The sequence below is a fragment of the Procambarus clarkii genome, chromosome 76, assembly GCF_040958095.1.
Source record: "Procambarus clarkii isolate CNS0578487 chromosome 76, FALCON_Pclarkii_2.0, whole genome shotgun sequence".
NCBI classification, from domain to species: domain Eukaryota; kingdom Metazoa; phylum Arthropoda; class Malacostraca; order Decapoda; family Cambaridae; genus Procambarus; species Procambarus clarkii.
The window spans coordinates 26,788,757-26,816,367 of NC_091225.1; the positions used below are offsets into that span (position 1 = coordinate 26,788,757).

A 27,611-nucleotide genomic window follows, 5' to 3' on the forward strand; every position below is an offset into this window, starting at 1 on the left:
ACTTGACCCCAAGGAGCCACAACCACCAAGGAGAAGAAAAACAGGAGAGCACCCTGTCCAAAGACCAGGACGACACAGACAGTGCATAAGCAGGCCGGAGGTGTAACAACGCCTGATCCAACCTGCGAAACGGCGCTGAAGGAATATCGATACCAAAAGCTAGCAGCAGAAACCAAGGTGCCAGACTCAGGAACGGCCCCAAGCGCCTCTACATCCTCCGCAAGCCAATCCTATGGCAGCCCCAGGAGGGAAAAGAAAACGCAGGACCAAAACGAAAATGCCACAAGTGTGCAAGACCACCTCCACAAGTGCAGCTGACAGGGAAGGAACTCACATAAGGAGCCGCCCCGCACCAACATCCCGCAGAAGGGCAGGAGCGAAAAGACTCATTAGGAGGAGCAAAATCGCTCCCAGGAAAACTAGGAGCGCCGAGACAGTGTGAAGAGAAGAGATATTCACAAAAGAACAAAAAGGCCAACACCCAGACGCTGCTGGGAAAAGGACCCACAAGCCCTAGAAAGGACCGGAGGACCTTCGAGAACAAAAAGAAGCAAACACAAAGGACGAAGGCCCCAAAACCCCGTCGCACCCGAGACCAAAAGTCATGCAGAAACCCCAAGAAGAGGGAGACATGACGGAAGAAGGCCCGTCCCGGAAAAAGGGGCGAAGATCGTAGAAAAGCACCCACCGACAGGACGGAAACAACGGATACAACAGACAAGGAAACCAAGCCCAGGGAGGGGCCGACGCCCACAAAGCACGTGCGGAGAGGGGGAACGGACAACCCCACACCACAAAACTGCAAGTCCCCCCCAGAGGGTTAGAAACACCCCGGCGGGGACCAACGGGGCCTGAGGCCTCTCACGTGAGCCCCACCCCAGCCCCGGGAACCCACCCTGCAGGCCCCGGGGCCAAGCTGTCCCCTCAAAGCCCCAGCGTCAAGAAAACCCCGGGGCAGCAATGAAAAACACGAAGGAAGGGAGCCCACTAGGCTCTGGAACTTGAACCGAAACCGGAGGATAGGCGAGGGGTGAGATGAAGACCCCAAGCTCATCCCCAGCCAGCACAATGAGGCGAGGACAAGACAGTGAAACCAAGGAACCTGGAAAAACCAGGCCCTGCACGGCAAGACCGGCAAGGAAGGATAGCCCCAGAGGGAGCACGGAAGGGCCGAACATAACGCCACAACCAACCCCGACACGCAGCTGCAGTACCAAAACCGCAGCAAAACGTCACCACACTCCCCGAGGAAGCAACAGAGAAGATAGATAAAATGTACACGAGTGGCACACAAGGGGACATAGGCGGAAACCGAGCACCCAACTGAGCCACAGGGATGGTAGAAGAAACGTGTGCAGTGTAACAGTTAATCAAAGGAACACATTAGGCAGCCCAACATGGGCTGACCCTATACACAGCCCCAAGAGCAGAGATGAGAGTGCCCAAGAAGCACAGAATCTGCCCGACAGGCAGAACCCAACCTGCAAACACAAGGAGGCGAACACAAAACCTCCGACACAGGAAAAACGTACTACCAAACAGGCACCCCCACCGTTGCACTGTGGAACAAGGTGGAGGCGGGGCCCCGAACTCAAGCAAGGTAGACAAGCATAGGAGAGGGGCAGGAGGAGTACAGGCAGGAACCGCCTCTGAAGGGACAAGAGGCCACCTGCAGACACCCGTGAACCGAGGAAGGAATCAGGTGGAGAACAAGAGCTGCCCAGTATGGGCTAATAGCCCTGCAGTAGGCACCTCGGGTGATACGGTCCACGTTCTCAAGTACGTATGTACACCCATTCCTACTCCCAAAAACAAAAACAGCGTCAGGACGAAGAAGACGCCAAAACTGCACCAACTCACCTGCAGAACATAGGCCCTGAAGGGCCATGACGCAAGCGTTCGAGTCCGTATCCGCCGGAGGCGGCCAGTGCGCCCACGCTGGAGAGGATGGGAGCAGCGAAGGAGGCTCCCCACCCTAGAACGCAGGGAAAAACCTCATGAATTCCACACAGCGGCACCCCAGAACACCCCCAAAGCAACGGGACACGGATGGGAATAAGAAAAGAACGAGAGGCGAAGCCCCCCCGAGAGAATTGGAGCAGAACACGTGTGCACACCGCCCAGAACCAAAACAAACTCCCACGGCGCATGCGCAGGACCCGAAAGAAAGTAGCCCAACCAGGCGAGAAGAAGCCCAACCAGGCGCGAAGTAGCCCAACCAGGCGCGAAGTAGCCCAACCAGGCGCGAAGTAGCCCAACCAGGCGCGAAGTAGCCCAACCAGGCGCGAAGTAGCCCAACCAGGCGCGAAGAAGCCCAACCAGGCGCGAAGTAGCCCAACCAGGCGCGAAGTAGCCCAACCAGGCGCGAAGTAGCCCAACCAGGCGAGAAGTAGCCCAATAAAGCGAGAAGTAGCCCAATAAAGCGAGAAGTAGCCCAACAAGGCGAGAAGTAGCCCAACTGGCTACAAGGAGCCCAACCGGCCACAAAGGTGCCCAAACGGCCACAAACGAGCCCAAACGGCTACAAAGGAGCCCAAACGGCGACAAGGAGCCCAAACTACTACAAGGAGCCCAAACGGCTACAAGGAGCCCAAACGGCTTCAAGGAGCCCAATCTGTCCAGAACAGAAGGAACCAGTATGGAGGCAAACTCCGGGACACGCAGGAGGAAGCCGCAAAGGCCAACCGCACCGCAGGCGAAGAGATGCGGGTAACTGAAAACCTCCTGAAGACGGAACCGAAGAAACCACAGGGACACGGAACCGAACCCGGGGAGGAGCAGAACCCAAGCCCAAATCGTACGCAGAGGGGGGAAAGAAAACCCCACTCCTCGTAACAGTAAGCCCCGCTCAGAAGGACTGAAATCCAGGCGGGGCGCAATGGAGCCCAAGGCTCCCAAGGCCACTCCTTCCCAACCCCAGGAGCCTCTGCACCAGGCCCCGGGGCAGAGTCGACCTCCAAAGCCCCGGCCTCACAAGAAAAAGCCGGGGCAGCCGAGAGAGCTGAAAGAAAAGGGGGCCCACTGGTCAAAACCCCGGAGCATCGGCCGGAGGAACAGACTCGAATGCCTCCGCAGCTACCCCGGACGGGGCAACCCCCGAAACTGCCCAAGTCTCAGAACCTCTAACCCCGCCCCGACCCCGAAGCCTGCAGATGCGTAGGGGCCAGAAGCAGGAGGGGGAAAAACAAGGGGGGCCACCCAAAACACCCAAAACAAGGGTGGAAGGAACCAAGGCCGAAGCGACCAAAAGCACCCAAGTCTGGGTCCCTACACAAGCGTGGCAGCATCGGGGCGTCCGGGGAAGCAACAAACCAGAGCGCGTTGCAACATCCTACCCTGCAATGCGCGAGCTGCCTGCACCCACGGGAATTCATCAGCAGACTGGGTGAATGGAGTCACGAACAAGCAACAAAGCTCGCAGGACTCAAGGGTCGAATGTGTCACCGACCCAACAGGCAGCATGATGGAGGCAAAAACAAGGAGAGTCACCCTGAGACAAAGGGACAGAGCAACCCTCAAATCGCACAAAGCGAGAGGGGACGCAAGGGTCTCCACTATCGGACCCGAGAGCCCCCGGGGGGGTTTCCCAGGACCCCTAGACTGGGTCTGCTAAGGGTTATCCCAGGCAGGGGACTGCTAATTGGCGCCCCAAACTACCAAGCAAACTGCTAAAGCTGAACCCACGGGACGTGTCCACTCGCGAGGGCAAAGCAGGGGGGTACCACCACACAAACGAACCTAATATAAGGGGGGGGGGGAAACAAGGAAGACCCCCTACCAGGCAAAAACAAAAAGAAAAAACCACACAAGTGGACAACGTACCCAGAGGGAACAGAGCCGGCCGCTGTCATAGGTGAAAACTAGCTACGCAGTACCCTGCGCCCCACCAGTGCGATAACTACCACTTACCCCAAGGTAAACAAGGGAGTGAAACCCCCAAACCCTCGGGGCGGCCAAATGCCAAGCAGTGAAAAGCCAACAGAGGTAGACCCAAGGTGACTTGTGGAAGGCAACCCCAAGCCCCAAGGGCGGTACTTACAGGGCACTCAGGGAAGGTGACCCTAAGCACATGCAGCCTGAGTACCTGAGAATACTACTCCCAGCTCACATGACCACCGTAAGAGCAGCACTGCAAACAAGTCACAGCACTGGGACAAGACTGGAGCTGGAGCCACACGACCGTGCATGATCCCATCAGCCGAGGAACTGAGGTGGAGATCGCCGGCGCGGGGGTCTGGGGCTCCCCCTTCCCCCTCCCGGGGAGGGGGGAGCTGCGCAGACATGCGGCGCGGCTCACGTGACGTCATGCTTGTTAGTTCGTTTTCCTGGGGGAGTTCTGTCCACTCGTTTGTCAATTTTGTTGTTTAACCAGAATAGGGGTTTGTTTTGTGGCGCTTACCTTTCTGGGTGCCTGTCCCGGTCGATGGCAGATATAGAATGCTCCAAATCACATGTGCATTTCTATGGGCCATTGCTCCCCGTGCCTCTCTGAGGGGGCCAGGTTCTGGCTCGTGGTCCCCGGTAGGCCTAGAACTCCACCCACATCGACTGATGCAAAATAGTTAGGGTATCCATATCAGCCATGGATAGCTCCGGGGAGCTGTAGGGGCTCCCCCCAGAAAACATGACTTTGAGAAGAAGTATAGGTTAGGAATCGTCTCCAAAGAATTTTCAAAGAATTACTCATCATTGCTATCTAAAATAATTAGGAGAGCCAAAATGAAATACTACGAAGATAAATTTACCCACACAAAGGGCAATATTAACACTTTTCTGAGATCTTCACTTGGATGTACGAGTGGTTTATTTAAGCGCTTGTCGGATCACGACGTACATTTACGGTCCGTGTTATAGTGGGTATATACTACTCGATCGACTTGGGGTTTGTATGAATATGTTTGCCATTAAATTTCCGTTTTCTCTAATAGGCACAGTGCCTATTTGAGAAACGGCAATGTATTGTAACTTAGAGGAGAGACTATTGAGTTGGTGACACAACGAGGGTAATCGCCCACTCCACACACTCTTGTGTTGGCCGCGATCATGATTCTACATTTATATGCATATGTCTGTGTAGAGAATTTTATTGCGAGTTCAGTGATATAAAATTTAACGCTGTAGGACTAATGTGGAGCTGACAACAAACAAAAGAGTATGAACATTTTGTAGCTGTTTGGGCGTACAGCGAGACGGCAAGTGATCTACGTTTTTATTTATTTCGTGATGGAATAGCTAATGCTTTGGTTACATTTTATACATATGATCTTGTAGAGAATTTTATTGCCAACACATTGATACCAAAAGGAAATACGTAGCTCAAGAATTGGTGTCAGGAGAGTGAAAAGATTACACACTGTTTGGCGTTTACACTCATGAGAAAAAAACGACGCGCGCACAATGCGCAGAGTTTTTTGGCGGGTACCGCGCGCATTAAAGTGTTAAGAAAACATGGAGCACAATTTCTCAAATAATAGGATCAAAGAAGATTTTAAATAACAAACCAATACTCCTGTCAAATAATGATGGTCTGCTTTCAGCCTCTGACACTGCTCTTGAATTCAATAGGTTCTTCTCTTCCATTGGGTCATCCCTTGCAAATGATATTCCATCTTCCAGTATTAATATTTAGGACTATCTTACATGTAATATCCACAGTCTCTGTATCTAATGCCTACTAATTCCACTGATGTTACTGACATAATCCTTTCCATTAAAACCAAGTCTAGTGCCCTTGAGGAGATACCAACTTTTATTTACAAAAAACCAGCGTTGAATGTAATGAAACGCCATTTTCTGGGTGAGACCCGGAGGCTCCCCGGAGCTTTACCGGCTGATATGCTAATGTCAGACTTTGGCATCAGTCATGTGTATGGAGTTCTAGGGCCTACCGGGGACCACGAGCCAGAACCTGGCCCCCTCAGAGAGGCAAGGGGAGCAATGGCCTATAGAAACCCCCGTGTGGTTGGAAGCATTCTATGTCTGCCATCGACCGGGTCAAGCATCCAGAAAGGTAAGCATTCCAAAACAAACCCCTATTCTGGTGAAAATTGCTACCTAAGCCGAACTAGTGGATAGAACTCTTCAACAGAAAACAAGGAAACTAGTATGACGTCATACATCACCGCGCCGCTGTCTGCGCAGCTCCACCCTCCCCGGGAGGGGGAAGGGGGAGCCCCAGACCTCCCACGCCGGCTATCCACCCATCAGTTCTGAGGCTGGATGTCAAAACACGCGAAAAACGCCGACCGGAGGGAGGGAGGGTTGCCGGGGAGCCTCCGGGTCTCACCCAGAAAATGGCGTTTCATTACATTCAACGCTGATTTTCTGGGGCGAGCCCCGTCGGCTCCCCGAAGCTAACTACCCACAGAGGAAGGTCAAAGGGACAGAACCGGGAGGCGGACACCACGCACCTCCCAAGGAGGCGAGACAACCGGCAGCAAACGCCAACCCAAGGCGCCACAGCCCCGAAAATCCCGGGAACAACACGAGAACCACGAGCAGCAAGGCCCCTGCACGAACACCAAAAATCCATGCCCGAAAGACCGCAAGGCCACGTCGCCCAGACGGCAGCGAGAGCAGCGAAGCCACGAATGCCACAGGCATGAGGGAAGAACACAGGCAGCTTAGCCGCAAGAACACGGCTGACCACCCGGGACACTATCACCCGCGAACCGGGAAGAACAGAACCGGATCAACGCAAAACGCGCTCCGGACCCAAACGCCGTGGCACGCAAACAACAGCGGAGGGCCGCCACTGAACACAAAAACGACACACCCCCGGCCCGACCAACGAAGCACCAACAAACCCTGGACCCCTCCAGAATGCAGCAGCCCCACCCCGCGCCAGAAAAGATGGAGACTGCTGCCACCAAACAACCAAAATGCTAAAACCGAAGGAGCAAGAAAACTCAGCGACTCGACCCCCAGAGGCAAAGGCCCAAAGGAAAGAGCCGACGAAAAAACACACCGGAACAGAAGGGGCACTACCAACCGAGGAGAAGACAGAGCACGCTGACCAGAGACCAGGATGGTGCAAGCGGCGCACGAACAGGCTGGAGGTGAAACGACGCACAAGACAGCTGACTAACGGTGCAGAAGCAACACCAAGACCGAAAGCAAGCTGAAGCGGCTCCGCCTGCGCCGCACGAAAAGAGGCGACAGTATGTGCCAAGACAACAGCCCCCAACCCCCACTAGAAAACCAAGCCGAGAGTAAACCAAGCTAACAAGAGTAACCACCTAAGAAGGGACAGGAAAAGGAAGGACCGCCAAAATACCCCATACTGCCGCCAAGAGAAGCACGCAGGTGGGACACCTACCACGAAGCCACCTGACCACCAACTGGAGGCGAGACCACGAGGCAGAACATAAGCAGCCCCGACAAGGCCCCTCCGAGCCCAGGAAAAAGGCGGAGCCGCGAGAAGATCTCGGGCGCGACCACCGAAACCCAGGCGGCACAAGGAGATGGAACGTCTGCCGAACAGAAAAACTCCCCAAAGCATGCAAGCCCGCCAGGAGTTCAGAAACGACGGGTCCGACGCGAGACATCGCAAGACCTCCCCCCCCCCCAAAAAAAAAAAACGGCAGGGCAAGCTAGGAAACCAAAGAAGGCGGAAGGGTCGCCGCCAGAACAGGACCCGAACCAAGGGGCACGAACAACTGCAATAGACCGAGACAAAGAAGCACATCACAGGACACAGGCTGACCAACGCCTAGGAACACACGCAGAACATCCCTGCTGCAGAGGAGGCAGGAAGAAAGAGCAGAAGCACAAAAAAAAACCAGGAGAACAACCAGGGGTGGACAAGCAGGCAGGGACAAAAACCCCACGCAATCCCCAGGCACAAAACGGCAGCAAAGTGCCACTCCACAACCGGACACAGGAACAAGGACACGCCACCGTGAAACACGGTACCAATGCACACGTGCAGCAGCAGCAACAGGCACCACTGCAACACGTAAATAGCAACTCCCCTCTGCAAAGGCAGAGAACGGAGCAGGCAGACCCCAGACAGGGCCATCGGAGACACGACAAAACCCTGCAGGCCCAGAAACCTGCACCAGGCGACCGACGGCGGAGAAACCCCGCTCGATACCTGCTGGATGAGGTACTGGGAGCTCTTTTACACCTGAAGCCCGGCCCAAGGTCAGGCTAGACCGGCCAGAGGATGGCCCACCAGGCAGCTACTAGGAGCAGTCCACCGGCCCACATACCCCCACAACCAGGACGGGCCGGAACTGCCATACGAAAACAGGCCAGTGCGCCCTGGAAGTCCACGGACGAACCAGCAAGAAGGCTTATGCTCGCAAGTAGGTCGTGTAACAAGCACAGACCTCTGATGGTAATACAGTGTTCCCCAAAGGTGCCAATAGCACCACTGCACTCCACTGGTACTATCCCACAAGTTCTACCAGATAGGCGGGACCCAAGAGCCAGAGCTCAAATCCTGCAAGCACAGCCAGGAGCCTTACCAGGTGAGTACAGAACCAACCCTACAACCCCCACACCTCACAACATTAAAAAAGGAGGGTCCCCTGAATGACTCCAGCATGGGTTGGACATGCACATGAGGGGGACAGGAAGGGGTGATAAAGGGACAGTCACTGGTGTGTGAACGGTCTCAGTCGTACAAAGATATACCTAAATAAAGACAGGTATATAAACACCGCCGCATCCAGCGCCCGGCCAAAAGACGCCAGACCGCAGAAACTCACCTGGCGAATGGTGGCACGAACTTGACACGACTCAACCGTGCCCAGAAGAACTTGGGAGCACCGCCAGGTGAAGACGCCAGAGCCGGACCCTGCCGGACCCGCAGGAGAGCAGAGAGAGGCGAAGGAGGCGGTCCACACCCATGACACAGGGAAAACCGCGGTGTCCTCCCCACAACTGGGAACCAGGACACCCCAGGCGTGAAGGGGCACATACCGCAGCCAGGGAGAAGAACGAGAGGCGAAGCACTGTAGCAAAAAAGGGCGCAAAACACCAGCACTGAAACACCGCCCAGACCAAAACAAACTCCACGGCGCATGCACATAACACGCTGGCCGAACCGCACACCCTCCCTGCGGGAAGGCGCCAGCCAGGACTACTGCACGAGAAAAGTAGCCAAAAGAGGAAGCAGGAACAATAAAACCGGCCAAAGAAGCAAAGAGCCCAAAAAAGGAACCCAACCGGGCGACAAGTAGCCCAACCGGGCGACAAGTAGCCCAACCGGGCGACAAGTAGCCCAACAGGGCGACAAGTAGCCCAACAGGGCGACAAGTAGCCCAACAGGGCGACAAGTAGCCCAACAGGGCGACAAGTAGCCCAACAGGGCGACAAGTAGCCCAACAGGGCGACAAGTAGCCCAACAGGGCGACAAGTAGCCCAACAGGGCGACAAGTAGCCCAACAGGGCGACAAGTAGCCCAACAGGGCGACAAGTAGCCCAACAGGGCGACAAGTAGCCCAACAGGGCGACAAGTAGCCCAACAGGGCGACAAGTAGCCCAACAGGGCGACAAGTAGCCCAACAGGGCGACAAGTACAAGGAGCCGACAGACGTTCCAATAACGCGGGAAGTAGCGAAAAACCTTCCCGTACCCTCGAGAACAGAAGCCAACACTAGTCCCGAAGGCACACGAAGGCGCAGGCGCACCCGAGATCAGAAGTCACGCAGAACCCCATCGAACGGGGAAACATGACAAAAACACCGTCCAAAAAAGGGGTGGGAGGAAACATCCACCCACAGGACGGAACCAACCGACTCAAAGGCCAAGGAACCGAGCCCGGGGAGGGGCCGACGCACGTACGGCGAGTGGGGAGGAAAGACCCCACTCCGCGTAACCACAAGCCCCGCCTAGAGGGGGATAAAAACCCCCATGGGGTCTAACGGGGCCAAGGCCCCCCCAAGTCAGCCCCTCCCCAGCCCCGGGAACCTACACGACAGGCCCCGGGGCCGAGCCGTTCCCCCAAAGCCCCGGCCGTACCAGAAAACCGGGGCAGCCGTGAGAACACTAAGGAAGGGAGCCCACTGGCAGACTCATACAACACGGCTGGAGGAACAGGCTCAAATGCCCCCGTCACTACCCCGGAAGGGGAATTCCCCGAGACTGCCCGAGTCTCAACACCAAAAACCCCGCCCCGAACCTACAGACGGTAAGGAACCGGATGCAGGCAGGGTGAACCAAGGGAAAGACAAGGGAGCGTGGATGGAACCGAAGCAACCAACACCCCCAAGTCCCAAAACGAACTACAACGGGGCAGCCCCGGGGCTTCCGGGGAGGAAACCACGAGAACGTTGCCACCACCAAGGCTCAAGTGCAACGCCCCTGCTGCCCGCACCCGCTTTGTTAGCACAACTGGGTAACCGAGCCACAACGAGCAACCAAACTCGCAGGACTCCGGGTTGAAGGTGTCACCGACCCCACAGGCAGCAGGCGGAGGCAAAACAGAGAGTCGCCCAGAGACAAAGGTGAGAGCAACCCTCAAACACGCTGGAAGCGAGGGGGAGGACTCTGGGGTCACATCCATCGGACCCGCGCGCCCCCAGGGGTTTCCCGAGCGTTTACTTTAAGAGGACTCGCGCTCAGGTAATCCCAGGCAGGGTACTGCTAACTGGCACCCAAAGCTACCAAACAACTTTCTAAGAGCTGAACCCCCGGGACGTGTACACTCACAGGGACCTAGCAGGGGTACCACCAGAAAATACTCAGAACACAAGGGACACAAGGGGCAAGAACGAAGGCAGACCCCCCCCCACCAGGTAGATAAACAAAAAGAAAAAGAAAACCCCACAAGAGGCCAGCGTACCCAAGCGGAACAGAGCCGGCCGCTAAGATTGGTAAAGACAAGCTGCACAGTACCCTGCGCCCCACCAGTGCAAACACTGCCCCTTACTCTAAGGCGAACAAGGAAGACAGAACACCCGAGCACACAAAGAGCGGCCGAAAACCAAGCAGTAAACGGACAAGCAGGGGCAGGACCCAAGGAACTTGTGGAAGGTGGCCCCAAGCCCCAAGGGCAGTACTTACAGGGCACCTAGGGAAGGGAACCCTAGGCGCATGCAGCCCGAGTACTGAAGAATCACTCCCGGCTCACGCACCACCTAGAAAACAGACACCACACTCTAGGTACAGTGCTGAAACAACCACTGGAGCCGGAGCACATAACCATTGCCTATAGCATCAGCCGAAGAACTGATGGGTGGATAGCCGGCGTGGGAGGTCTGGGGCTCCCCCTTCCCCCTCCCAGGGAGGGGGGAGCTGCGCAGACAGCGGCGCGGTGACGTATGACGTCATACTAGTTTCCTTGTTTTCTGTTGAAGAGTTCTATCCACTGTTGAAGAGTTCTATCCACTAGTTCGGCTTAGGTAGCAATTTTCACCAGAATAGGGGTTTGTTTTGGAATGCTTACCTTTCTGGATGCTTGACCCGTTCGATGGCAGACATAGAATGCTTCCAACGACACGGGGGTTTCTATAGGCCATTGCTCCCCTTGCCTCTCTGAGGGGGCCAGGTTCTGGCTCGTGGTCCCCGGTAGGCCCTAGAACTCCATACACATGACTGATGCCAAAGTCTGACATTAGCATATCAGCCGGTAAAGCTCCGGGGAGCCGACGGGGCTCCCCCCAGAAAAGTTTCAAAAATTGTTGGCATTCTTTCTAAGATCAGATATTATGTACCTCGCCCTGCCATGGTGACACACTATTACTCTCTCATCTATCCTTATCTCAACTATGGTATTTGAGCTTGGGGTTCTACTACCCTAAATCATTTACGTCCTCTAATTACTCAACACAAAGCTCCTATTAAGACAATATCTAACTCTGGCCCCAGACATCACTTGGTACCCTTACTCAAATCTCTGAATATGTTTGATATTAAGTCACTGCACATCCTCTCATGTGTATTTAATATATATATAAAACCCTGAACTGTAATGTCAATCCGGACCTTAAAAGCTTCCTAGAAGGTTGTAACAGATCCCATGAGCACCACACCAGAAACAGATACCTATTTGATATTCCAAGAGTACGACTTAGTCAAACTAGAAATGCTTTACAAATCAAGAGACCCAGAATGTGGAATGACCTTCCCAATTATGTTAAAGACTGCATGTACCTCTCCCAACCAGTTTAAGATTAAAACTAAGTGCTACCTAATTAACTCAATGTAACCTATCTCACCCCTAAATGTCAACCCATGATACCTGGTTGATGGAGTTCTGGGAGTTCTTCTACTCCCCAAGCCCGGCCCGAGGTCAGACTTGACTTGTGAGAGTTTGGTCCACCAGGCTGTTGCTTGGAGCGGCCTGCAGGCCCACATACCCAGCACAGCCCGGTTGGTCCGGCACTCCTTGAAGGAAACAATCTAGTTTCCTCTTGAGGATGTCCACAGTTGTTCCTGTAGTATTTCTGATCTACGATTTTATACATTGCTGTTTGTTGACCAAATTGTATTTTTGCTTTTTTTCTGCCATGTTCCCCCCCCCCTGCCCTTTTTCATTTTTTTCTTATTTTTTCTCAACACAATTTATACTTTAATCTCAATTAGAGTTAAGTTTAAGTCTTTGTTTTTCCTGCTCGAAACGCTTTGCATAATAGTGGCTTTAGGCATTGTATGTACTAGCTCTATCTATAAATCCATCAACTTTTGTATCTTACCCTGTATGTATGTACTTTACCTGAATAAATATTTGTATTTGTATTTGGTTTAGCCGGATAAAATATCAGAGCCGGATAATTTGCTGCCGATGTTACACTATCTAGACAGTCAGCCGGATAATCATGGAATTGTCCGTATATGAAAACCATGAGGCAGGCCGTACCGTATTAATCCCGTCTGCCTGTGGCTCGAAGCGCATGGTGTAGGAGGGGGTGGGGTGGGTGGGTGGTGTCGAGAGAGAGGGGAGCATTGGGAGGGACCACCAGGGGGGGATAAGGGTTGGATGGGGGAGCGGCCTATACACTACAGTACAGGAGTTACCATTGATTTTAGAACAATTCATCATAGCCAAAGTCAAAAGAAATACTAGTAATTATGTAATAAAAAATACCATACAAGTTTCCTAAAAACAATTTGCACAGGCTGAAGTTTCCTTCAAAAATGTTTTTTTTTTTCCTGCTGGCGGCCTACGTAACGTGCCTCCTCCCTGCCCCGACTGGACCCATCCAGGCCTGGTCAAGCCATGTGCTCTCTACCCTCGTGTTACACCACAGTGCTGCGCCATTAGTGAAATATTTTTTTAATACCTTTTTTATTTTCATAGTAACTTTGAACATTTTTGACCAAGACTGTCTGGTAGCAGCATGAATCGTTCTGGAGATGTTAAGAGGAAGAAGGATGTCCTAACAATTAAGGACAAGCTATGTGTTATACAACTTTGTGAAAACGGCCGGTCGACCTCAAGTGTTGCCAAGGAATTTAATATAGGCACTAGTACTGTTTCTGATATAAGGAAACAAAAAGAGAAACTTATAAAATTCATTTCAACCTGTAAAAGTGAAGGTGCAAGCACTAGCAGAGTGTGTGGTAGAAAGACTATGAAAACTTTGACACATGTACAGTTGGATGAGGCTATGTACAAGTGATTTGCTCAGCACTGCACAGCTGGCCTGACAATTTGCAGCCAGAAATACAAAATGCTGCAAGCAGGTTTGCTGCAAGCCTTGGAATAAAGGATTTCGAAGCGAGTGAAGGGTGGGTTGCAAGGTTCAAGGGTAGGCACAATATTGTGAAGAGGAAAATTTTCGGTGAAAAATTGAGTGCAGATGAAAGCAGTGTAGAACCATTTAAACAAATTAAGAGCATACATTGTGGCAAATAATTTATATTCGTATCAAATTTACAATGCAGATGAAACTGGGTTGTATTGGAGGAGTTTACCAGAAAAATCTCTAGCAATGAGAAGTGAGGGTTGTGTGCCAGGACGTAAGGTCAACAAGGACAGGCTCTTGGCCATGATGTGTGCAAATGCCGACGGCACAGACAGAATCACGTGTGCAATTGTTGGCAAATCTAAGAAACCAAGATCCTTGCATGGACAGACTGCCAGTCAAATATTATACGTGTAATAAATATTGGATAAGTTTAGATTTAGGAAAGACTTGGGTAAATACTGGTTCAGTAACAGGGTTGTTGATTTGTGGAACCAATTACTGTACCGCTTAACGTGCTGGAGGTGGGGTCCCTCGATTGTTTCAAGTGCGGGTTGGACAAGTATATGAGTGGGATTGGGTGATTATAAATAGGAGCTGCCTCGTATGGGCCAATAGGCCTTCTGCAGTTGCCTTTGTTCTTATGTTCTTAAATATTAATATTATAAGTGCCGGACAAACCGAGCTCACAGACCAACCAGGCCAACTTAAAATTATCTGTTGATTTGGGAAACGTTCCAGTACAATAAGTCACATGACTGTGCATACGGATGATAAACCTCGTGAATATCCTGAGTGTGGCAAGGGATTCAATCGTCTGCGACTTATAAAAGCTCACAGGATTGTGCATACAGCTGATAAACCTCCCGTGTGTCATGAGTGTGGGAAAGGATTCAGATGATGCATTGCAGATGGTGCATTCAGATGATGAACATTACCCAGTTCCTTCATCTGGGAAGAATGAAGACATATTGGTGCATTCGGATGATAAATAGTACCTAGTTCAATTGATCAGTAGACTGTATATCATACTAACGATAAACATACAACCCCAATGAATTTTCCAGTGAGGTTTGATAGAAATTTACTTCAGGACACATACTAGAAAAAGTTTATAAGTTACAAATAACAATTTTTGTGTGTGTGATTTTTTTGGTGGATAATATACATTTATACACTAAAGGGACCTAGCCATATTTATTCTTAAACGTCTTCAAACTGATATTACTTTGAAATTTAACAATAAAAACATAAGCATTTTTACTATTAACACTTAAAAACAAAAACTGGTAGAATTTTTCAATTAATATTATTGCAAACCCTTTTGATTGGTTTTGTTATAAAGTTAAAGTTCAATATAGTAGGCTAAGCTAAGCTTTGCTAAGCTAGAACAGAGGATTTTTGGACTTGTAGATTTGTAAACCTCATCCTGTAAACATTCATGTTTCTACATGTTAAAGAAGCTACGAGGATGAGGGAAGGGGATGTTCCCTCCATTCTGGATGTTATATTTACAAGAGGAAGAGATATTTATCATTTAGTACCTCTCTCCCTTGGGTAAAAGTGACCATGTCTTTTTGGGAATAAAGTATGCAATGCATTATAATCTGTTAGAAAATAAGCTTGAAGCAGTTGAAAAACCTGATTTGTGGAAAAGTCATTATGGGGAACTCAGATATTTCCTTAAGGAATTTGACAAACACTTGCTGTTAGGACATGAAGTAAATGAGATGTATGTCAAGTTTTGTGAAATATATGATAAAGGCACAACAAAATTTATTCCAAAGGAGAGATGCAGAACTAGGAAAAGGAGATTTGTTTATAGATGTCATCTGGATTTTTCCGAGTTTCGGAGTTTCCGTGATATTTTCTATTTTGATCAAAATATGTATAATGTTAATATTGATAAATGAACTTTCCTGTCTACTTAGGTAATGATTCCAAAGATCGTCCTTCCTTTCCTCCCGGGAATCAGGATGTAGCAGGTGCTCAATTGTCAAAAGTGAAAAATTTGGTTTGTCATCCGAATGCACCATATCGGTAAATTTTTTAATAATAATTTAAAAATAGTAAATGGCACTATTTTTGCAAAATCATTACAAGATCTATTATTCTAATAGGGGTTTGATAAAATACAGTAGAATGCCTACTGGTTTTACCTGTAATAGGGTTTGATATAGTTGATTATGGATATATTGTAATGAAATGCTCCTATTGCTAAGAAACACTTTTTTAAAAGAGTATTTTGTAATGAGCAGCTCTGAAAATCAGTTGATTACAGATAATGCTGCATAATACACTTAATGTGTGTATATGTTACCACAAGTGAGGTATATAATAGTATTTATGAGTAAGATGTAATTGTGTCTTTGACACTGATAAAATTAAGTACTGTGGTTTTATATACTGATAATTAGCTAAAAATATATACTGTACAAGTAAATAAATTATTTTACCTTGCACCGAGATCCACCAAGCCTGTATGGTGTGCGTTTCAGTACTTCGGAAATCTGGAACGATCTGGAATCTCTTATCTGCAATGAAACAATACATATTATTGCACTTACCAAAACATGGACGAATGTAGAAAATAGAGAACTATTAGATGAATATCAAATAAATGGATTTAATCTATTTCACACAAATAGATATATTAGACAAGGAGAGGGAGTAGCCATGTATGTTAAGCAATATTTGAAATGTAGTCTCGAAAAGACTACATTTCAACAGAAACGTGCCACACACCAGTCACAAGACTGAACCTCATCGAGGCCAAACATCTAAATGAGAGCATGAACGAGTAAGAAATAATACTTTAACACCAGGCATCATACACACAATGAATGCACCTGTAGACACACAACGAGCACTATCAACATAGCAAAGATTACTCCATAAAAAAAAAATCATTAAATATGATTGACAATGAGATGAAATAATGCACAGTATGTCAATTTTGTGAAATTTTTTCATTACTGAACTAGGTTTTCAATGCTTACATTTGTTATTCTTGGCATTCTTTGCTTCATATCTGAAGCTTCGTTTTAAGTTTCCACTTCAGACGTGCCTTCCGCAGCTATGCATCTCCGGTTTGCAGCATCAAAATCATCTGCAATAGCTGAATATAATTAATAATATATCAGTGAGATATATATTTATCATTACCTAGTAGTAGTGAACACTAAGAAATAACATAAATCAGCTTTCTAAAGAGATGTTTAATAATATGACACACATGATTTGGAACTTATAACTGGGTTAAGTACTTTGCACATAAGTCTCAAGGAGCCATTAGGAAACCCTGCTTGTGATTAAAATATTATGATGTTTTTATATACTGTATGTGCAGCACAGTACCTCGCCTTTCCATACACCAGCACTGGCCCTCACCTCTCAATACACCACCACTGCCCCTCACCTCTCAATACACCACCACTGCCCCTCACCTCACAATACACCACCACTGCCCCTCACCTCTCAATACACCACCACTGCCCCTCACCTCTCAATACACCACCACTGCCCCTCGCCTCTCAATACACCAGCACTGCCCCTCACCTCTCAATACACCACCATTGCCCCTCACCTCTCAATAACCACCACTGCCCCTCACCTCTCAATACACCACCACTGCTCCTCACCTCTCAATACACCACCACTGCCCCTCACCTCTCAATACACCAGCACTGCCCCTCACCTCTCAATACACCACCACTGCCCCCTCACCTCTCAACACACCACCACTACTCCTCACCTCTTAATACACCAGCACTGCCCCTCACCTCTCAATACACCACCACTGCTCCTCACCTCTCAATACACCACCACTGCTCCTCACCTCTCAATACACCACCACTGCTCCTCACCTCTCAATACACCACCACTGCTCCTCACCTCTTAATACACCACCACTGCCCCTCACCTCTCAATACACCACCACTGCTCCTCACCTCTCAATACACCACCACTGCCCCTCACCTCTCAATACACCACCACTGCTCCTCACCTCTCAATACACCACCACTGCCCCTCACCTCTCAATACACCACCACTGCTCCTCACCTCTTAATACACCACCACTGTCCCTCACCTCTCAATACACCACCACTGCTCCTCACCTCCTAATACACCACAACTGCCCCTCACCTCTCAATACACCACCACTGCCCCTCACCTCTCAATACACCAGCACTGCCCCTCACCTCTCAATACACCACCACTGCCCCTCACCTCTCAATACACTACCACTGCCCCTCACCTCTCAATACACCACCACTGCCCCTCACCTCTCAATACACCACCACTGCCCCTCACCTCTCAATACACCACCACTGCCCCTCACCTCTCAATACACCACCACTGCCCCTCACAACTCAATTCACCACCACTGCCCCTCACCTCTCAATACACCACCACTGCCCCTCACCTCTCAATACACCACCACTGCCCCTCACCTCTCAATACACCACCACTGCCCCTCACCTCTCAATACACCACCACTGCCCCTCACCTCTCAATACACCACCACTGCCCCTCACCTCTCAATACACCACCACTGCCCCTCACCTCTCAATACACCACCACTGCCCCTCACCTCTTAATACACCAGCACAGCCCCTCACCTCTCAATACACCACCACTGCTCCTCACTTCTTAATACACCACCACTGCCCCTCACCTCTCAATACACCACCACTTCTCCTCACCTCTTAATACACCACCACTGCCCCTCACCTCTCAATACACCACCACTGCCCCTCACCTCTCAATACACCACCACTGCCCCTCGCCTCTTAATACACCACCACTGCCCCTCACCTCTCAATACACCACCACTGCCCCTCACCTCTCAATACACCACCACTGCTCCTCACCTCTTAATACACCACCACTGCCCCTCACCTCTCAATACACCATCACTGCCCCTCACCTCTCAATACACCAGCACTGCCCCTCGCCTCTCAATACACCACCACTGCCCCTCACCTCTCAATACACCACCACTGCCCCTCACCTCTCAATACACCACCACTGCCCCTCACCTCTCAATACACCACCACTGCCCCTCACCTCTCAATACACCACCACTGCCCCTCACCTCTCAATACACCACCACTGCCCCTCACCTCTCAATACATCACCACTGCCCCTCACCTCTCAATACACCACCACTGCCCCTCACCTCTCAATACACCACCACTGCCCCTCACCTCTCAATACACCACCACTGCCCCTCACCTCTCAATACACCAGCACTGCCCCTCACCTCTCAATACACCACCACTGCCCCTCGCCTCTCAATACACCACCACTGCCCCTCACCTCTCAATACACCAGCACTGCCCCTCACCTCTCAATACACCACCACTGCCCCTCGCCTCTCAATACACCACCACGGGGACTGGTCAAGTCGTATACTGCAATTTCGGATACCGGGCTAGAAACAACTTCGTTCACTGAGAAGTTTGTACATACAAACCATTCCGTTCGTATATGCGCTGGTTTGTGTTCGCTGCTGTTCTCGTCGAATAAATACATGGCACTTGTTCATATAATTAGCGCTTCCATTATTAGAATTATTTATCCATTATTAGAATAACAAGGTGCAAACCATACCCCCCTTACAGTTGAAATCTTTTATTTATATACAAGAAGGTACATTGGGTTGCGAGAGTACATAACATATATTAAGAAGGTACATTGTAGCAAGATTTGAGATTAAAGGATTTAAGACTAACACGTTTAGAAACAAGGCGCCCCCGAAGGAGGCTATTATTTGTTATGCACCCCATACTCAACCAGTTAGTAGTGGAGCAAAACATAGATTACATTGTCATAAAGTCTTAATCAGACCAATTCAATTCAATTTCTTTCTTTGTTATGCACCCCATACCCATCCCGTGGGCGGTGGTGTAAAGGATTACAGAGGCACATAATCGGTTCAGGAACTGAACCCTCTAGTTCGTTTAGCTAAGCAAATAACAATTTGTGACGCTAGTTACAAAATTATTAATATTATATATACATGTACACACTCTCATACATTCATGTACATATATATATACGTATACATATATACATACACATACATATCTAATCACCTACACAAATACACACATCAATAATCTTTGTGTCACAAGTGATCAACAAGAGGCTCACAGCAGTCACTATACAAGGCACTTTACATCTATGGTGAGTCACACAGTTACTAGTCTTGCTGCACACCCACCCAACTGGGCGGCAGCTTTACAGTCATGTGCATGCATTACCTACAGTAAGCAAATTTTGGATACTTCGCTAAGATTTCGAGCAGCACATCATTATGAATGAAGTACTTACACATTTCTTGGACACTATTGATGGTGTTATCTCTAAATTCCGCGATTTTTTCACATTCCATTATATAATGACGCAAAGTATGCGAATAGTTCTGCTGACAGAGTTTACATTTAGTCAAATCTACATCAGCAGATGTTACAAACTCCCAGAGGTACTTGTAGCCGAGCCTAAGCCTAGCAGTGGTAACATCTAGAAGTCTGCTAACATTATTGGATGACCCATAGACGTGCGGTTCTTCCTGCATAATAGAATGATGATAGATGGAGTAACTGGTGTGAATTTTACTTTGCCTCAAGTCTCCGAAATTTAGTTGATGTTCCTGGGATATTGCTGCCCTCAGGCTGCTCAAAGGCAGTCCAAGTTTGTAATCAATTCCCTCTTTACGAGCAAAAGTCTTGGGCAACTCATCAGTTCTCAGTGGCTATTTTTACATTATCATTTACAACTAACTTAAGTTAAATAACAACCAGTAAACAGACTGCTGTTTTCTAATTCTAGTTCAGGCACTTCCTGGGATAAAACGCGAACATTCCTTAAGGAACTGTGAGGTGCTTATCTGTTTTTCCTCGTAACGGTCCCAAAGATCCACAAATGTTCCTGTTTCTCTTTATTGCCCTTGCGGCGACTGGACTTTAGCTTTTGATCAGAAACCAGTTGGTATTGCAAGGTTATCAGGGACGCCTCACGGTACAGTAAGGGGATTGAAATATATAAAGCCAAGTTGTCCCTCACTGCCCTTTGATTCAGACGCTGGTGCCATCCTTCTACGTCATTGTTGGTCCTCACCAGTCGTCTGAATGATCACCAGTTCCCCAATTCCCACACACTGTTGCACAACCACGTATTTTTTATGTAATGAGTTAATTGTGTCGTTAAGGGTGGACTACTAGCCGACTTTTCTAATTCAGCAAACGCCTTACAATTATGTTGTACATACGTACCACATAAGTACGTGTGTGTTACACACGTACACACACACACACACACACACACACACACACACACACACACACACACACACTCTCACACTCACACTCACACTCCTCAAACAGTGCAACAGCCACAGGGATTGGGGCACCACCCCCACATTCTACCCAACAGACACCCAACCCGCCCCATCCCCTGTCAGCCCCCCACTAAGTACCCACCTAGGGCACCCTCCCCCCACCCACCCCCCTCCCCCCACTCACCCCCCTTCTCCCCCTCACCCCTCTCCCCAGGACCTCCCTTCTCCCCCATCCCCTCCCTTCTCCCACATGCCTTCCCGTCTCTCCCACCCCCATGCCCTCCCTTCCCCCCCTCCCCCCTAAGCCCCCCACTCTCCCCCACCCCACCTAAGTCTTCCCCTCTCCCCCAATCCCCTAAACCCTCCCCTCTTCTTCACCCACCTCAGCCCTCCCTTTTCCCCCACGCCCCCCAAGCCCTCCCCCCTTTTCTCTCCCCCCAAGCCCCCCCATCTCCCCTATCCCCCACAGCCTCTCCTCCCCCTATGCTTCCCCAACCCTCCCTCTCTTACCCACCTCCTGTACCCTCCCCCTCTTATCCACCCCCTGTACCCTCCCCCTCTTATCCACCCCCTGTACCCTCCCCCTCTTATCCACCCCCTGTACCCTCCCCCTCTCCCCCACCACCCCAAGCCCTCCTTCCTCCACCAATCCCCCCGTGCCAGGTCCCCCCAGCTCCCACTCACCCCAGATCGCAAAGGTCCCCCCTAGAAAAGCAGAAGAGAGTCAGCTTCAGGGTGATGTACTCGAACATAGATGGGATCACAAGCAAGACAAGTGAACTAAGGGAAAGAGCACAGGAAGTTAACCCAGATGTAATCGGACTCACTGAAACAAAACTCTCTGGAATCATAACGAATGCCGTGTTTCCCCAGGAGTATACAGTAATAAGGAAAGAGAAGGAAGGTAGGGGAGGAGGCGGAGTGGCCCTACTCATGAGAAGGGAATGGAGTTTTAAGGAGATGGCCATCCCGGGCTGTGAGGAGTTCAGAGACTACATAGCAGGCACCATAACAATGCGAGGACCAAGAATAGTAGTAGCAGTAATATACAACCCTCCACCAAATGACAGAAGATCCAGTCAAGAGTATGAAAACAACAACAAGGCAGTTAACACTATAATTGAGAGGGCAGCCTCTGCTGCCTGTAGAAATAGATCCCACCTGCTCATCATGGGCGACTTCAGTCACGGAAAGATTGACTGGGAAAACAAGGAACCGCATGGAGGCGAGGATACGTGGAGAGCCAAACTATTGGAGGTGGTGACAAGCAACTTTTTAACCCAGCATGTCGGAGAACCCACAAGGATGCGAGGCAATGACGAACCAGCGAGACTCGACCTAGTCTTCACTCTGAACGACTCCGACATAAGAGAAATCGGTTTTGAGGACCCAGTAGGAATGAGCGACCACAGTGTACTGGTGTTTGAGTACTTGATTGAAGAAGGGTTATTGAACTCGAGGAGGGATACCGAAACCAAAAGGTTAGCATACCAAAAGGGAAACTATGAGGGGATAAGAAAATTCCTAACAGATATAGCATGGGAAACAGAGCTCAGGGGAAAGACGGCCCAAGATATGATGGATTACATCACGCAGAAGTGCAAGGACGCAGCAAACAAGTTTGTCCCAGTCCAAAAGGAAAACAGAGAAATGAAGATGAGAAACCCATGGTTTAATCAAAGATGTAGGCTAGCTAAGCAGCAAAGTAAAAGGGCATGGAGAAACTATAGGAATAACAGGACACTGGAGAGCAGAGAAAGATACCAGAATGCCAGGAATGAATATGTCAGGATGAGAAGAGAGGCAGAAAGACAATACGAAAATGACATCGCAAGCAAGGCAAAGACTCAGCCTAAATTGTTGCATAGCCACATTAGGAGAAAAACAACAGTAAAGGAACAGGTTATGAGATTAAGGATAGGGGCGGAAGGATTCACTACAAATGACAAGGAAGTGTGTGAGGAATTGAATAAGAAATTCCAGGAGGTCTTCACCTTATAGCAAGGAGAAATTCCAGAGGTAAGTGAGGGAATAGCTAACCAGGAACCACTGGAAGAGTTTGAGATTACCAGTGGGGAAGTAAGGAAGTGTTTACTAGAGTTGGACGTGACGAAGGCTATAGGCCCAGATGGAATCTCCCCTTGGGTTCTAAAGGAAGGAGCAAGAGAACTGAGCCTACCACTCTCCATAGTGTATAACAAATCACTGGCAACAGGGGAACTGCCAGATATTTGGAAAGCAGCTAACGTAGTCCCGATATACAAGAAAGGGGATAGACAGGAGGCACTGAACTACAGGCCAGTGTCCCTAACCTGCATACCATGCAAGCTGATGGAGAAGATTGTGCGAAAAAAAACTAGTGGAGCATCTGGAGCGAAGGAACTTTGTAACACAGCATCAACATGGGTTCAGGGATGGCAGGTCCTGCCTCACAGGGTTACTTGAATTCTACGACCAGGCAACAAAAATAAGGCAAGAAAGAGAAGGGTGGGCAGACTGCATATTTTTGGATTGTCAGAAAGCCTTTGATACAGTGCCACACAAGAGGCTAGTGCGAAAGTTGGAGATGCAGGCTGGAGTGAGAGGGAAGGTACTCCGGTGGATAGAGGAGTACCTAAGCAACAGGAGACAACGAGTCTGTGTGAGGGGTGAGGTCTCAGATTGGCGAGACGTCACAAGTGGAGTCCCGCAGGGGTCAGTCCTTGGACCTATACTGTTTCTGGTATATGTAAATGATCTCCCAGAGGGTATAGATTCGTTCCTCTCAATGTTTGCCGACGATGCAAAAATTATGAGGATTGAAATTGAAATTGAAATTGAAATAAGTTTATTGAGGTAAAATACACACAAAGGGATGAGGTAGCTCAAGCTATTCTCACCCCATTCAGTACAACGTGTTAATATATACATAGACACACATCACAAATAAACACATTACCAAACATTTTGAGAGGTAAAAATATACATTTCCTCCTTCACAAGTAGTATGGTATCAGACGTACACACAAATACTTTTATGACCTAGGTATACTGTATAGACAATTTGCAAGACACCTGCAGATAATTCAACAAAATATTACAATCTTGGTGCAAAATTCTTGTGTCTCTCAAGAATATCATCAACCTTTCCGTTGTGACACATCCAGGCTATTTGTTCAGGAACAGTCCTTATCTCAGTGTTTCTATATACACTAATCAACGGACAATCAAGAATATAATGGGCAAGGGTGTGAGACCTTAACATACCACATAGTTTACACTTCGTGTCATTACCATGAACATCTATCCCATATTCCCAGTAATATTTGTACCCAAGCCTGAGCCGCATGTACATAGAGTCACTCCAAGCATTTCTCCTTTTACCATAAGTGAAATGGGTGTTTTGACTCACATACATGTAGTGTTGCATGGTTTGACTACTCTCATACATTATCTCTCTCCTCTCCACTCCCGCCTGTGCCTGAATATTTCTGATTTTGCTTCTTATTTGTCTCATTGTGAATTCACATTCAATGTCAACTTGTGGTTTTGATGTGGCACGTTTGGCCAAGTCATCCGCCACCTCGTTGAGCACTATTCCAACATGAGATGGAATCCACATGAATTTCACACTATAACCTTTCAGCTGTATCTCAGTTATTCTTCTCTTACAGTCCTCCACTATAGACATGAAGACTGGGTTTCGACTGTTTAAGGACTCCAGTGCTCCTCGGCTATCGACAAATACAAAAACATTTTTGTCGTCATGACGTACTTCCTCCAAACACGCCAGAATGGCCTGCAGTTCAGCTTGTGTGGATGATATATAATTACTAAGCCGGAGTTCAATTATCCTGTCCACAGTCCCAAACTCCGTATAATCCCTTATTAGGACACCACACCCTGCCCTGCCATCCTCCGCCACCGACCCGTCGCAATATACATGTAAACTGTTGCCTCTTGGTAACCGAGATATCATGCTTCCATACAAACACCGTAATTGTCCCGGTTCATGATGAATCTTTTTCACCTTGAGGGGTACAATTTCGACGTCTATTTTCTGTACTTTCCAGGGAGCAGACATATTACACTTTCGAGAGGGTTTACAGCAGTCAAGTACGTCGTATTCCCTGAGGTCATGAGCTAATCCTCTCGTATAGCGTGTCTCCCTCAGTTTCCTGGAAGTGTGTAGTCACTCAAGCAGGTCTGAACGCTCTCAAACAGCTTATCCCCTCCTTTTCTCCGCATGAAACGAATAGATACTCTAGTGTTAATGTCACGGACTCTATCACACACACTCTGTAAATTTAATTCCATTCTCATTATTTCAATCATTGCATTTCTTTTTCTGATTTACTATAAAACCAGAAAAACGGCCAGCCTACTCATGAGAAACTCTCCAGACACAAAACAGAACGCTTTAAAAGAGACTAACGTCGTCTATGCCTTCAAATGCCCACTTGGGGACTGTAAGCTCCAAAAAACCCAGTATATAGGCAAGACAACAACATCTCTTTCTAGGCGTTTAACGATGCATAAGCAACAGGGCTCCATTAAGGAACATATAATCTCTTCCCATATCCAAACCATCGCCAGAGAAATCCTAGTAAACAACACAGAAATCATCGATAGATACAGCGATAGCAGGCGGCTTGACGTTTGCGAGGCACTACACATCAAGAAGTCAACACCAGCAATCAACAGCCAATTATTGCACAACTATATTCTACCCACCTCAAGACTCCGCTCCAATATAGAAGCATCAAGAAATATGGACCAATAGGCTTTCTACAAACACTTCTATTCAATACCCATTGTTTCTGTTCTGTCTTGTGTTGATACTTTTAATACCCTATTAATATCCCCTCTTGTTCTGTCTTGTGTTAATGCCACATCTCCCCTCCCACCTCACTCAAATGTAGATATAAAATCAGAGATACGTAAGTTCTAATCAGTTGTGTATTTGTGAAGTCTTTGAAAATGTAATAAGTTTTACGAAACGCGCCCGTGTCGCGTCAGACTAGAAATAAAAATGAATTTTGGAGAAGTGATTTTTGATTTACCTCCAACAGTGAAGCGTAATGTACGAAAGATTGAGAAAATTTGTGTTAGAATTATTAATCTTACTTTTTCGGTCATATTTAATAATATATATATATATATATATATATATATATATATATATATATATATATATATATATATATAATATATATATATATATATATATATATATATATATATATATATATATATATATATATATATATATATATATATATATATATACGTATATACGTATATGTACATGTATGTTGCATTCTCGCAAATTCCCGTTCTCGCAAATTTAATAAGTCAATATTGACTTATTAAATATGTGCATAGGTGACATACTTAACATAATAGATACCCTTAAAAAGATTCATAGAAAACACCGACCTTACCTAACCTTGTTAGTCTCTTAAGATAAGCATCTTATTGCTTCGTAATTACAATTATTACCTAACCTATAATAGGTATAGGTTAAGTAATAATTGTAATTACGAAGCAATAAGATGCTTATCTTAATATACTAACAAGGTTAGGTAAGGTCGGTGTTTTCTATGAATCTTTTTAGGGGTATCTATTATGTTTAGTATATCACCTATGCACGTAGTTAATAAGTCAATATTGACTTTACGAATTTGCGAGAACGGGTTGCAGTATGAGTGTGTGTACATGTGTATACAACATTAATAATTTTGTAACTAGCGTCAAACATTGTTATTTGCTTAGCTAAACGAACTAGAGGGTTCAGTTCCTGAACCGATTATGTGCCTCTGTAATCCTTTTACACCACCGCCCACGGGATGGGTATGGGGTGCATAATAAAGAAAGAAATAGAAGAAATTGAAATTGCATAATACGGTTATTGACATTCAATAATAGTAAGATAAAGCAATGAGGACCAAATGGGAGACCAGTGATCAGATGAATATTACAGACTCCAGGGTAGCCTTCTCTTCTTGTATATAAATGAAAAAATAAATTCGTTTGTTTAATTCTAATGCTTGTAGGCGAGAACAGTTGTGAACGCCAGCTAGCGCACAAGTACATGAGCGCCCAAAATACTTTTACACAAAAGACATGTACAGACAGGCGTGTGGCTTCTGACTTCTTTTTTATTGATTAATATTAAATATTAGGCGCTTACCTATAATAGTTATCATTTTATACAAGTATAACTCTCACATAATAAATATAAAAGGAGTTTATCCAAAAACTGACAGAAGTGTTGTGTTTTGTGCGTTGTATCGTGTTTGTGGGCATTCGGGTGTGTTGTGTTTACGCTGGCGGGCGGCGTCCTTACCAACTCCGGATTATGTCTATTACATCACTAAATTTCATTTAATAACTATATGCCTGTTAAGTATAAGATTTTAATTGTTAATAGCATTATATTGTCGTTTTAATATGGAACACGTACACATATGCGAAACGTCGAAAGCTGGTGTCCGAAGTGGTAAAAATATTAGTGTGCGATGTTCTCAATGTACGGAGTGTCTTGTATCCACCACTACTGCCCCTCACTTCTCAATACACCACCACTGCCCCTCACTTCTCAATACACCACCACTGCCCCTCACTTCTCAATACACCACCACTGCCCC

The 27,611-nt window shown here is 48.0% G+C and overlaps 1 protein-coding gene across 2 annotated transcripts in view; it reads right to left on the reverse strand.

Annotated features, from left to right (window-relative positions):
* Nucleotides 1-27,611, reverse strand: part of LOC138357121 (zinc finger protein 271-like) — a 77,753-nt gene that overhangs the window by 49,041 nt on the left and 1,101 nt on the right. The window contains exons 2-3 of one of the 2 annotated variants that reach the window (XM_069313755.1): nucleotides 16,637-16,746; nucleotides 16,094-16,171 (exon numbers count right to left, since the gene is read on the reverse strand). The gene's annotated coding sequence lies outside the window, so the exon portion shown is untranslated. The remainder of the gene's footprint in view (nucleotides 1-16,093; nucleotides 16,172-16,636; nucleotides 16,747-27,611) is intronic. The other variant, XM_069313756.1, reaches the window with a different exon arrangement.